This window comes from Eubalaena glacialis, chromosome 1 (assembly GCF_028564815.1).
Source record: "Eubalaena glacialis isolate mEubGla1 chromosome 1, mEubGla1.1.hap2.+ XY, whole genome shotgun sequence".
NCBI classification, from domain to species: domain Eukaryota; kingdom Metazoa; phylum Chordata; class Mammalia; order Artiodactyla; family Balaenidae; genus Eubalaena; species Eubalaena glacialis.
The window spans coordinates 88229979-88244126 of NC_083716.1; the positions used below are offsets into that span (position 1 = coordinate 88229979).

The 14148-nt window shown below is 43.9% G+C and overlaps 1 protein-coding gene across 1 annotated transcript in view; it reads right to left on the reverse strand.

Moving 5' to 3' along the window:
• Positions 1-13603: 13603 nt before the first annotated feature.
• The window catches only part of MAP10 (microtubule associated protein 10), a 117563-nt gene continuing 117018 nt past the window's right edge, over positions 13604-14148 (reverse strand). Inside the window, exon 3 of the mRNA XM_061198601.1 lies at positions 13604-13636. The gene's annotated coding sequence lies outside the window, so the exon portion shown is untranslated. The remainder of the gene's footprint in view (positions 13637-14148) is intronic.

A 14148-nucleotide genomic window follows, 5' to 3' on the forward strand; every position in this document is an offset into this window, starting at 1 on the left:
ACTTTAGGTAGTTCCCAATTCTCACTTCTAGGGCACCGTGACCAACACCAAAGACACTGTAGGTCAGACTATTCTAATTACTTCATGGTTTGTGTTAAAACGAAAACCACAGGCCCAAAATAGAGCCATTTATGCCAGGCCACACCTCCGAACCAGGGCTTAATACTGAACCTAAATGAAGCTTCAACCTCCCCTAGAAATGTAGTCTTAACCAGTCAGGAATTTTCTGGTCAGTACCAATGAGGTTATCTGTCACATGGGCCCTTTCTATCCCCCAGAGGAAGATGAGGTAAGCCACCTAATAAGATTCTTTTGTCCCCAAAGGGAAATGACTTAATCTGAAATAATCCTTTTTTTCTGGTTTTGACTTCCTTGCCCTGCATTTAAAAACCTTTCCCTTTCTGTGGCCCCTGGAACTCCCCTCTGCTTCCTAGATGGAATTATGCCTGGTTCATGAACCGTTCAATAAAGTCAATTAGATCTTCAAAATTTACTTGGTTGAGTTATGTTTTTTCACATTTGATGACTGAATAGCTTTAGTTCTGCTGTCCATTACCACGTCCTGATCTGTGACTCGAAGTTTCTGCTTAACACCAACACCCCAGGATCCTGAAATCCCCAGTGAATGCAGGGAGTCTAGTTCAATGACAACTGTTCCCACTGTCATTTCTGGCCTAAAGATAATTTCACCACTGTATTCTCTCTGTCTAAAAACCAGGCATCAAGAAATAGTGATTTAATAAGCTTACTATAGGAGAAGTCTAAAATGGTACAGATGCACGGTCTACAAACCATTGCATTTTGTGTAAGTGGAAAGATGGGTCTTTGTTGCACACACAACATATTAAATTTGCAGGTCAGCAGTATTGCCATATTGACCCTTGACACGTATAGCGCCGTCTCATTGCCTACGAGTATTGCTCTGCTTTGCAAGAGCTCAGCCTTTCCGAGTAGCCCAGGCCTCTGTAAACGTTAATACACAGAAACCTCAATTAAATAGAGTTGGGAGACCGGAAGGGGGCGCTCTCATGCCCTATGCTGATAGCAGAGCCCAACAGTCCTTTCATGGCAAGGACTCAGCCAATGAGCGACTATTAACGCTCAGCCAATGATAAAACATGGGCTCTTTGTTTACTCCACTCTCACCCCAACTTCCTTTTCCCCTCTATAAAAGAGTTCTCCCCTCCATTTTTGTGGGGGCATTTGCAAATAGCTCACCATGATTGCAGACTCCCAATCGTTAAGTCTTTGCAAATCTCCAAATAAACCCAATTGTGCTAGAGAAGTAACTGGCAGTCTATTTGTTTTAGGTCAACACCTGGCTGGATTAGGGGACACCAACTGCCCATGATAGCACCCAGGGCTCATCCCCAGCACGCTTTGTCCCAGAACTAGTGGACAAGACAACAAAATACCAAGGCCTGGTTGGCTCAGACCCTGGGGTGGTCTTGGGTGCATCCTGGGGGGCCCATTTGTATAAACCCAGCTACAAAAGCTAGAGAAAAAAAAAAGAGGTGGAAGGAACACATGATGACCTTGCACAGGGTTCAGAAATTAATAACTCTATGAATTTATTTCAAAGAACTTTTCAGAACCATTTTTAGACCAAGGAATATGACAAAAATCTGCACTTTTGCTGTAAATCTCTGAGTCCTTATTGGATGAGATAACCACTCTCAGATTCACCTTTCCACATTACAAACACATTATAAAGGCTCACTTAGCTCTCCTCTGGGCCAGGTTTGATTTGTTCCAGTGGTCTCCGGATTTCAGAGTATCGAAGCATTTATGCAGGTTGATATGGATATAAATTACTTTTAAGCTACTCATGAACTTTAAGCCTGGAGTTCTTTTTTGAAAACTGAAGGGCTTTACTAAACTACTTCATGGTCTCCTGTTGTAATTTAAACAAACAAACAAACAAGCTTTTAATTAATGCTTCTCTTGCTTTATTTAAAACATGTTTTGTTAAATTGCAAACTTGGAATGTGCACATTTTGCCTGTCTACTAGGTCTTACAAATAATTGGTAGCTTAATTCTACAAACAAAGACACTATTTTAAGTTGGAAAGAAAATTAATCTTTCTTTTCTTCTTATCTCTTTAAGAGAAGCTATTTTCCTTCTTCCCCTTAATTCATTTCTCTTGAAGCTCTTAGACTTGCTTTGATAATACACCAAGTCTTTGGGATTTGGGGAGAAGTTTTAAATGGACAGATAACTTTTACAATACATGTTTTTCTCTAGCTCATTATAGTTTCCACTTTGAAACCAGAAGCTTCTAATACTACTTCAGAAATAAGACCAATTATGCATGGGCTCTATGCTTAATGTTATATAGGCATCATCTCATTTAATCCACATAACCACACTGCTGAGATGGACACTTTAAAAAACTAAAGGTTACACACATTTCGATCAGTTTTGACAAATGCATGAGAGAGAACATTTTCATCACCTCAGATAGTTCTCTTTTGCCCCATCCCAGAGAATCCCACTGCCATACATACACATACTGATCTACTTAGAGCCCTTCTGTTCTTTGAAAATTGGATCAGTTCTTCTATGAGATCAGCTTGAATGTTACCATTATCAACTATTTTATAGGTATTTTCTTCCTGTATTTTCTAATCTTAAATGGTGGTATTCCTGAAACCCGAGTACTGATTAGAAGCTTAACGTGCTAAAATATGTGATACTCCTACATGCTTCTATGAAGAAGGAACCTTTTAGAGAGGGCAGAAAAACATTAGGCTGTTTTCCTTTTTCTCTGTCGTCCTAAAGCCTTTAAAGAGCTTCACTATTCTTTTCATGTAATATACTTAGATATAAAAGTGTTTCGTAGTATAAAGAATTTCATCATTCCTAGTTTTTTCAGATATCAATAACACTACCCCTTAGGGCAAAAAAAAAAAAGAACAAACCATACACTGACTTTTAGCAAATAGTTTAGTTTTTCCTACTTAGCATGTTATGTAGTATGTATTTTTGTGTGTATTTGGTTTTATTAACTTATAATATCCATGTTGTTGATTCCATGAGTTACAACCTATATAAACTCTATATAGGCTCATCTATATACACTCAGCTGCAAAGCTAGAGAAAACAAAAAGAGAAAGAAGGGGGACTTTCCTGGTGGCCCAGTGGTAAAGAATCCGCCTTACAATGCAGGGGACGTGGGTTCCATCCCTGGTCAGGGAACTAAGATCCCACATGCCGCGGGGCAACTAAGCCCACACACTGCAACTACTGAGCTTGTGTGCCTCAGCTAGAGAGCCTGCGTATTGCAAACTACAGAGCCCACGCACCCTGGAGCCTGCGCGCCACAACTAGAGAGAGAAAACCCGTACACCACAACTAGAGAGAAGCCCACGCGCCGCAGCAAAGAGCCCACATGCCTCAACGAAGATCCTGCGTGCCGCAACTAAGACCCAACACAGCCAAAAATAAATAAAATAAATAAATAAATAAAAAATAAATCTTTAAAAAAAAAAAGAGGAAGAAGAAACAGAGGCTGACATTGCACAAGGTACAGAAATAAACAGCTCAATTAACTTATTTCCAGCAGATTTTTATTCATTCTTTTTTGTTCCTCTTTATTGCTGAGTAGTGTCCTGTTGTGTGGGCATACTGGAGTTTGTTCATCTGTTGATGGACATCTGAGTTGTTGCTAATTTGAAGCTGTTACCAAAAAAAAAAAAAAAAAAAGAGCTGTGATAAACATTTGTGCACGCATCGTTGTGTGGATATATATTTTCATTGCTCTTGGGTATATATACCTAGTAGTGGAATGGCTGGGCCGTATGATAGGTGTATGTTAACTTTGCAAGAAGCTGCCAGATAACCGATGCAGTTGTAAAATTTTGCATTGCTACTGGAAATGTACGAAATTTCTAATTGCTCCACATCCTTGCCAACGCTTGGTATCATCAGGTCTTTAAAAACTTACATTATCCATTAAATGAACTCTTGTGGGGTTTTTTTGTTGTTTGTTTGTTTTTAATATTTAGTTAGTTAGTTAGTTGTGCCGGGTCTTAGTTGCGTCATGTGGGCTCCTTAGTTGTGGCATACGAACTCTTAGCTGTGGCGTGCACGTGGGATCTAGTTCCCCGACCAGGGATCGGACCCGGGCCCCCTGCATTGGGAGCGCAGAGTCTTAACCACTGCGCCACCAGGGAAGTCCTGAAACCTTGTGTTTTTAATTTGCATTCCCTGATGACTGATGATGTTCGGCATCTTTCACGTGCTAATTGGCCGTTCATATATATTCTTCTGAGAAATGTCTATTTAATTTTTTCCCCATTTTTTTCTATTTGACTGTCTTCTTGTAACTGAGTTTTAGTACTTCTTTATATATTCTTGATACAAATCCGTTGTCAGATAAATAGTCCATGTTGGCACTGGCACTTAGCTGTGCTAGAATTTAAACAAAGCATTAAATAGACATATTGGAAATGTTGAGATCATTATCAATTAAACATTTACAGACCAAAGATTATACATTGCAGGTGGGAGGAGTATTAGACAACAGTCAGATTTACCAATTTAGACTGCTATGGGCTTCTGGTAGACAGGAGGTCACAGGCAGGGCCCACTGCTGCTAAAGTGAAAGGTACTGACTCACACCATGGCCGTATGTAAGTTAGATGAGCAAGATCATTATGCAAATACACTCTGGTTAAATCTAAAGCAAGGGGGGGGGTCTTCACTGGTGGTGCATTGGTTAAGAATCTGCCTGCCAATGCAGGGGACATGGGTTCGAGCCCTGGTCCAGGAAGGTCCCACATGCCGCAGAGCAACAAAGTCCGTACGCCACAACTACTGAGCCTGCGCTCTAGAGCCCGTGAGCCACAACTGCTGAGCCCATGAGCCACAGCTACTGAAGCCCGTGCACCTAGAGCCCGTGCTCTGCAGCAAGAGAAGCCACTGCAATGAGAAGCCCACGCACCGCAACGAAGAGTAGCCCCTGCTCGCCACAACTAGAGAAAGCCCGCACAGCAGCAAAGACCTAACGCAGCCAAAAATAAATAAATAAAATAAATAAATAAATTTAAAAAATCTAGAGCAAGGGGAAAAGCTGCCTCCAGGAGGTCAAAGCATGTAGCTGTGTAGGAAAGCACACAAAGAGAGTAGGTAGTTTCTATCTGTATCCTTCAGAGACTAAGCTGAGAGAGATCATCAAATGAAACAAAGGTGCAGTGGGATAACCCCGTGTGTGCACGTAACAACGCACATGACAACCCTTGTGTACACACCTAGCATCCCCGTGTGTGCACATAACAACCCCGTGTGTGCATATAACAACCCTGTACACACATAACAACCCCGTGTGTGCATATAACAACCCTGTATACACACATAACAACCCCGTGTATGCATATAACAACCCTGTACCCACACATAACAACCCCATGTGTGCATATAACAGCACTGTACACACACATAACAACCCCATGTGTGCATATAACAACCCTGTATACACACATAACAACCCCGTGTGTGCATATAACAACCCTGTACACACACATAACAACCCCATGTGTGCATATAACAGCACTGTACACACACATAACAACCCCGTGTGTGCATATAACAACCTTGTACACACACATAACAACCCCGTGTGTGCATATAACAACCCTGTATACACACAACAACCGCGTGTGTGCATATAACAACCCTGTGTACACACATAACAACCCCGTGTGTGCATATAACAACCCTGTACACACACAACAACCACGTGTGTGCATATAACAACCCTGTGTACACACATAACAACCCCGTGTGTGCATATAACAACCCTGTACACACACATAACAACCCCATGTGTGCATATAACAACCCTGTACACACACAACCGCGTGTGTGCATATAACAACCCTGTACACACACAACCGCGTGTGTGCATATAACAACCCTGTACACACACAACAACCGCGTGTGTGCATATAACAACCCTGTGTACACACACAACAACCCCGTGTGTGCATATAACAACCCTGTACACACACATAACAACCCCATGTGTGCATATAACAACCCTGTACACACACAACCGCGTGTGTGCATATAACAACCCTGTACACACACAACAACCACGTGTGTGCATATAACAACCCTGTGTACACACATAACAACCCCGTGTGTGCATATAACAACCCTGTACACACACATAACAACCCCATGTGTGCATATAACAGCACTGTACACACACATAACAACCCCATGTGTGCATATAACAACCCTGTATACACACATAACAACCCCGTGTGTGCATATAACAACCCTGTACACACACATAACAACCCCATGTGTGCATATAACAGCACTGTACACACACATAACAACCCTGTGTGTGCATATAACAACCCTGTACACACACATAACAACCCCGTGTGTGCATATAACAACCTTGTACACACACATAACAACCCCGTGTGTGCATATAACAACCCTGTACACACACAACAACCGCGTGTGTGCATATAACAACCCTGTGTACACACATAACAACCCCGTGTGTGCATATAACAACCCTGTACACACACAACCGCGTGTGTGCATATAACAACCCTGTACACACACAACAACCACGTGTGTGCATATAACAACCCTGTGTACACACATAACAACCCCGTGTGTGCATATAACAACCCTGTACACACACATAACAACCCCATGTGTGCATATAACAACCCTGTACACACACAACCGCGTGTGTGCATATAACAACCCTGTACACACACATAACAACCCCATGTGTGCATATAACAACCCTGTACACACACAACCGCGTGTGTGCATATAACAACCCTGTACACACACATAACCCCGTGTGTGCATATAACAACCCTGTGTACACACATAACACTCCCCTGTGTGCATATAACAACCCTGTACACACACATAACAACCCCATGTGTGCATATAACAACCCTGTACACACACAACCGCGTGTGTGCATATAACAACCCTGTACACACACAACAACCACGTGTGTGCATATAACAACCCTGTGTACACACATAACAACCCCGTGTGTGCATATAACAACCCTGTACACACACATAACAACCCCATGTGTGCATATAACAACCCTGTACACACACAACCGCGTGTGTGCATATAACAACCCTGTACACACACATAACCCCGTGTGTGCATATAACAACCCTGTACACACACATAACAACCCCATGTGTGCATATAACAACCCTGTACACACAACAACCACGTGTGTGCATATAACAACCCTGTGTACACACATAACAACCCCGTGTGTGCATATAACAACCCTGTACACACACATAACAACCCCATGTGTGCATATAACAACCCTGTACACACACAACCGCGTGTGTGCATATAACAACCCTGTACACACACAACCACGTGTGTGCATATAACAACCCTGTACACACACAACAACCACGTGTGTGCATATAACAACCCTGTGTACACACATAACAACCCCGTGTGTGCATATAACAACCCTGTACACACACATAACAACCCCATGTGTGCATATAACAACCCTGTACACACACAACCGCGTGTGTGCATATAACAACCCTGTACACACACATAACAACCCCATGTGTGCATATAACAACCCTGTACACACACAACCGCGTGTGTGCATATAACAACCCTGTACACACACATAACCCCGTGTGTGCATATAACAACCCTGTACACACACATAACACTCCCCTGTGTGCATATAACAACCCTGTACACACACATAACAACCCCATGTGTGCATATAACAACCCTGTACACACACAACCGCGTGTGTGCATATAACAACCCTGTGTACACACATAACACTCCCCTGTGTGCATATAACCAATGGGGGACGAACAAGGGAGTCATTCAGTAAAAAATTATAAAATAATAATAAAATGACTTAATCTTAAATGTGGTGGAGACAAAATTTAAAGGTGCAGGCACTACCCACTCTTCTACTTTAGAAGCCATTTACCAATGATTAGATCCCTTTTAAAGAACAGAATTGCCTTTAAATATTGTTGAACCTAGACTTCCCCTGGCCGCCTGTAGCTCTCTTGTTTGAGCAAAAGACTAAATAGAATTTTAAGGATGATTTTGACTCTGCGGATTTATCTTCTCACACTGTGACTTTAAGGGTTACGGGCTTTTACAAAAGGGTGAACTTTCTTCATTCCTCGCTGAATCTCTGGTCCGTAGTAGATCGGGATGAAGGATCAGCCAGAAAATGGAGGGCAGGGAGCGTGGGGTTGTTAAACTGATGTAAGGCATTGAAAAGGATGGCCTTTCACGTGGAAAACGGTATATTTTCTTCTCCTTTTTATGCATCACTCAGATCTGGCCTCCCAGTGATTTTTATAAATTATATATTTAATTAAATATAACATTGTTACAAATAAAATTTAAAACCTGTGATCATTTTGCAACATCACACTTTTAGCTGCATCACTCTTCCCATGGGAGGTATTCTGTCTATTTATATTGGTCTCGCCTCTTCTTGACAATCCACACTAGGATCCAGCACTGTGCCATTTTACACGAACACCTGTGAATCACTTCACCTCCTCTGCTGTATGGTGAGCACTGTTTACGCGATCAAGGGCTGGGTGTTATAGGAAGACATGTCCCGTGTGTCTAGCTTGATCTCATTCTCCTACAGGTACGATCATGGTGCTGCTGGATCCGGGGGGAGCCTTGTGCTTTTAGAAGACTTTTCTACCACCCTGCTTCTCAAACTGGGTGCCCATATCTTTAAGGGAACCTAAGGACAAGGATAGCTAACAAATTGAGCGTTTACCATATGCCCAGCACTGCCCTACGCACTTTGATGTATATCAAGTCATGCCGCCCTCATCCCAAAGGCTTAGGGGGTGAGTGCCATCCTCAGCTCCTCTTAGAACAGAGAAAATAGGTCACTATCTACCTGTGGTTTTGACTGATTGATCCTGGGATCTTCCTTCTGCATTTCCATATATCAAAGGTCACTTGTTGTATATTTCTCCCCTTGAACTAAAAGCATTTAGTCTGCTGTTGGTCCACACTGATTATAGAGAAAGTTAGTGAAGCCCATTCCTTCCCCGAGGCAGGAATGGGCTTCCCTCTGCATGGTGACACCGTCCTCAGTCTGGCTGTACTTTAGGAGGCAGGATCAGAGATGTCTGGAGTGCAGTTCCACAGCCTTGACCTTCAGCGTCCCAGCTTGCACAATACATTCCTGATTAAGTTGCAACCAGGGAGTTTGGTTTTTTAAAAAATCATGTAAAGAATTTATACCATGTATTAACTGGGTTCTCCTTGGGCAGTAGATTCACATTTCCCTCTCCTGTCACGGACCTCGCTGACTGTCCAACTTCTACTTTGGGCTCCTGTGTCACCTTGGCCGGCCCTGTCACCTCCATGGATCTCGAGTTTCTTCACCTGTAAAATGAGAAAACCCTCTGCTCCTCTGCTAAGGCATCACTGGGATGCAGGCATTTCTTTAAAATGCTGAGAGAGAGGAACGTGCCCCGGGAGTGTCAACGGGTAAGTCGACCTGATGAAGAGGTGGGACTCTTGGCATTGTCACAAGCCTTCAGCCACCGACCCCTGCCCACCCCGGGGGGCCTCATCCTTCCCTCTCCAGGGAAACAGCATTGGAGCTCCCACCATGTGCCCACCCGCCCGGCCTCCGTGGGCATCCCCTGACCCATCCACCCAACTATAGATCCCAGTGTTTTTTATTGAATCCCCTGCACCTAGCCCAGTGCTTGACACGTGGCCGGTGCTCAGTCAATAGTATTGAAGGAAAGAAAGAATAAATGGATGAATGTAAGTTTGGAAAAGGTGGGTTATTGACACTTCTCCCAAGAGAGAGACAGACCAGAGCTCCATAAGTGTCTATTTAGGACAAGAGATAGGCAAGGGCTCTGTATATGTCCATTTTTGTGAACCTGGAGAATTATCTGGGAGGCAAGGAGGAGGGTCAGGGCAGGAGTTGGGGGGGGGGGCCTGAATCACAGCGTGCATGGGAGTCAAACCAAGCAAGCATGTGGGCGTTCTTCTGAGTCGTGGGCGGAGGGAGCTGAGCTCCACAGTCTAGGCTTTGCTGTGTGGCAGGGACAGTTATTTGGGAAAGCCACACGATCTCATACGTGAACCTGAAAGGCTGTTGGCCTTGCTGCCACCCAAGAGCAAGACCAGCCCATCGTTCAGCCTGTGTTTTCTTTTGTTTGTGCTGGATCCTGTCACAAAGGGATTGCTGTCTGTGACAGTCAGGTGGCTGTTCACTCCGTAACAAGACTAACACAGCCTTACTTGTTCACAAGAGAGGATGCTGCATAGAAACTAATACCACCCAGTAAAGTCCAAGCCAAGTGCCTCTACTGGGAAAGCTCTTCCCAGTGTGACAAGTCTGTCCCTCTCTGGGCCCACAGCAAATGCGCCGTGTCGCTTAGTGAATCCCTGTACTGGATGACCTCTTCCTGAAAAAACACTGCAGCCTTCATGCTTTCATTGCTGACACTTTGATGTTTGAGCGAGCCACCCGGGTGATAAGGGAGTGGGCGGAAAGTGACAGTCACCCCTGAGAGCAGACCTTGCCCAGCCCTTGGCTTCCTGCCCGAGGGAGGTGCTCAGTAAACCCAGCTGATCTCATTCCCCCCGTTCCTCTCTGTCTCGCCCTGCATGGCTCCCTTTTCATCTCCCGTTTGGCTTAACAGCCCTTTCTTAAAATGAGTCCATTTGCTTGTGTGAAGTGCGGAAACCCATCAGGCCGGAAGGATTCAGCTTTTTTTACCCCTCCCCAGGCTCCGGTCGCGTGGCCCCGCCCCGGTGGCCCTCTGTCCTTGGGTTTTGCCAGCTCACGTCAAAGCGAGGTCCAGCCTTTTGAACAAAAGGCACCACATGCCAGGAGCATCACCGGACGTGACTGCGCCTGAGAACGAGACACCGACTCCCCCGCTCGCCACGGGGCAGCGCTTCCAGGGCCTTGGGGGGCGGCGAGGAAATCCCCACTCCTTTTCTCAGGGCTTTGATGTGCCACTGTAACCAATGCACAGCGGGCCCTGCACCCTGGTTTGAATTTAAGCCGTCCTGTTGAATTTGAGCTAACCTCTCTTTACAGGAGAATTACACAATAACCACATCACAGGGAAGTCTTCACTGCCAGCACAGTGACATGACCCTAAGGGTCCACAGCCTCCACTGAGGAAGCACAGATGTCTGGGCGAAGGAAGAATTTTGTTTGTAAGCTGCTCGGGGTCTGGACTTGTTCTTTGGCTCCTTAGCAATCTAAAGAAAGAAGCCATTTCGTCTCCACCCTGTAAGACCAAATCCTTTCCTTGCCCTTCTGGCTTCCTGACTGATGAAGGAAGCCTTGGTCTATTTCAGTTGGTTAGTGGAACATCGTCAGTTTGGCTACCTGTGCTTACGCAGCCCTACCGTTCCTAGAGGGGCAGTGCAGTCTTTAAATAAAGCACAGAGTGGGGTGTTCAGACCTGGGCTCCAATGCCTGCATTGCCACATTTAGCTGTGCGCTCCTGGGTAGGTCATTACCCGGACCGCATGTGATTTTGCTTCTGGAAAAATCAACAGTGGGACCCAGCACTCTCTGTGGCCCGTTCCAGCTCTAACATCTGGCGTTTCTCCCTTGAGCATGTCTCTGGACTAGAGAATTGTTGGCAGATTTCAGCCTAACTCATAGCATCCTGACATGGCATCCGTCCCTCGAGAGGTAACACAGGCATGTAACAATTAGCTGCAAAATTTCCTCATTATAAATTGCCAAAGAGGGTTCATCAGGCTCCAGACTGGATCTTGGCTAGCTCTGAGTAGTCCGTTTTTATTGTGTGTCTTAGAGACATTCATGAGATATTTTCCATGTGCATTTCCCTTGTGTGGTATGGTCTCTGGGAGAATTCAGGTGCAACAAAAGCAGATGTCACAGAAATGTCAGGTCATTCCGACTCACTGCAGTCTGCCTTTGCAATCGTGCACGAGGCACAACCCAGAAATACAGAAATGAGGAAGCAGAAGAAATTCAGACCCACCGCCCTATGCCTTGCTCATGCAGACCAGCCAGTGAGATGACTCTGTGACCTCCCACCCTGGATACTTTCGGTAGCCATGTCACTGGGATAAAGGCATGCCCACGTTGTCTTGTCCTGAACCAAGGGGGGAAATGCTTGAAATCTCAACCTCTTCCTAATCCCATAGGAGTCCTTTAATGGCTCAAGCAATGCCATTCCCGATTGAAATGGAAGACGGTGGTTGGTGGTCATTTTTCACTCTGTGACAACAAAATCCAAGGCCCAGCCCAATGCTGTTGCTTTGGGAGACCCTAACTACAGTGTCTGAATTTACAGACACCTGTGAAAAGTCTCTGGGGCCTCAAGGTCACATCAAGTCAAAGTCTTCTTTGCAGCTGTGAGCGCAGTCAGGCAGCCAAGGAGGAACTGCCCACACAGCTCCTGGTTCTTCCCTCCTTTCTGAACTGTGTTTTGACGTAGCAAATGGCTTAGGAATAAAGGACGGTTTTGCTTACCACCACCAGCTTCCAGAGGCCGAGATGGTAGCTGGAACTCAGGCCACAAGGGAGAAGAAAAGAGGGCAAGATGGCGGACCTTTGGGTCGGTCTCTGGTGAGCTCTAACCTCATTGGTTCCTAACACCATGTCTGTGCCTGACTTGAGTGACACTGATCAGTGTCACGGAACCTGATCCTGTCATGAAGAGCCACACCTGTTTTGGAAGAGCAGGCCTCCACCTTTACTTTAACCTCACCATGAATGCCATCCTTCCTGTCTTCACAGCCACAACAGAGAAAGAGGCACCAGCTTAGCACCGCCTAGGAGCCCTTGGGTGGGGGGATAGGGCTGGAAGTTTCCCTTTGCCACTGCAGGGGTGGCATGTCTGCACTTGCCCTTTCCCCAAGCCTGCTACTCACTCTCAGCAGACAGACGATCAAAGCTGAGTGAGTCAGGGTCTCCCCGGGACCCAAGGGACCTACGTAGCAACTTACCACATGGGACCAGAGACCCAATGGAAGAATCCATGGGCATCTACCATTGCTTGACTCTGCTTCCTGATTCAGCCTTCCATACCACGGGAGTCTGACTCAAGATTTGTCACCTGTGAAAAGTCTGTGAAAAGACACATATATAAAAAATATATATAATATAAATAATTATATTAATTAATATAAATTAATTAATTTATATTAATTTATTAATATATATTAATTTATAAATTATTGATTAATTTATTTATTATATAAGTTTATTAATATATTTATGAATTTAATTTATATTACTTTATAAATTATTAATTAATTTATTTATCGATATATATTTATTATATAAGTTTATTAATATATTTATTAATTTAGATTAATTTATAAATTATTAATTTATAAAAATATAAATAATTATATATAATATATTTATATTTAAATATAATATATTAAAAAAATAAGTTCCCCCAGAATCCACTTAATACTAAGGAAGATACCAATTTTTCAAGAAAGGAAAGCCAGTACTCTTGGTGCGCTACCCACCTTGCTTAAGATACAAAAGGAATACGCCATCTATCATTGGGTTGGCAGAACTTGCCATCTTTGGGCCAAAATACGAATTCCCTTGGGCTAGTAAGTCTACAACCAATCAAGTCAGGAAATTAAAAAATCAGTTAAACTTTTTACTTGACCGAGTCGTCGGGCACATTCATTCAAAGCAATCAAACTACTAGTCCTGAGAAGATACATACTCGATTCCTCTGAGAATTTGATCCCTCATACCTCCATATCTCTAGTAAAATTAGAAATTCCTGGACTCAGATTCCATCTATGTTGCCTAGTTTTTAATCTCTCCATCTTCTGGCAGAGTGTGAGGTGTGCAGTAAATTGTCTTAAAATGCTTTTTGCTTCCTGAAAAGTTAAATGCTTGGTCCCAAGATTTTACCGCAATATTCTATACCCAGGAAGGGACTCTAAAACTGAGTCTGGATTTTATTGTAAGAAAAGTGACATTGGTAAGCAGGTTATTAAGTGGCAAATGAGGTCACATTTTTACAACACAACTCTTTTCCTTCAAGTTGTGGGTATGTAACAGTTCTCCTCTTTGCTAGTTACTTAATGCCTTTAATTTGCAGAAATTTTTCATGGTC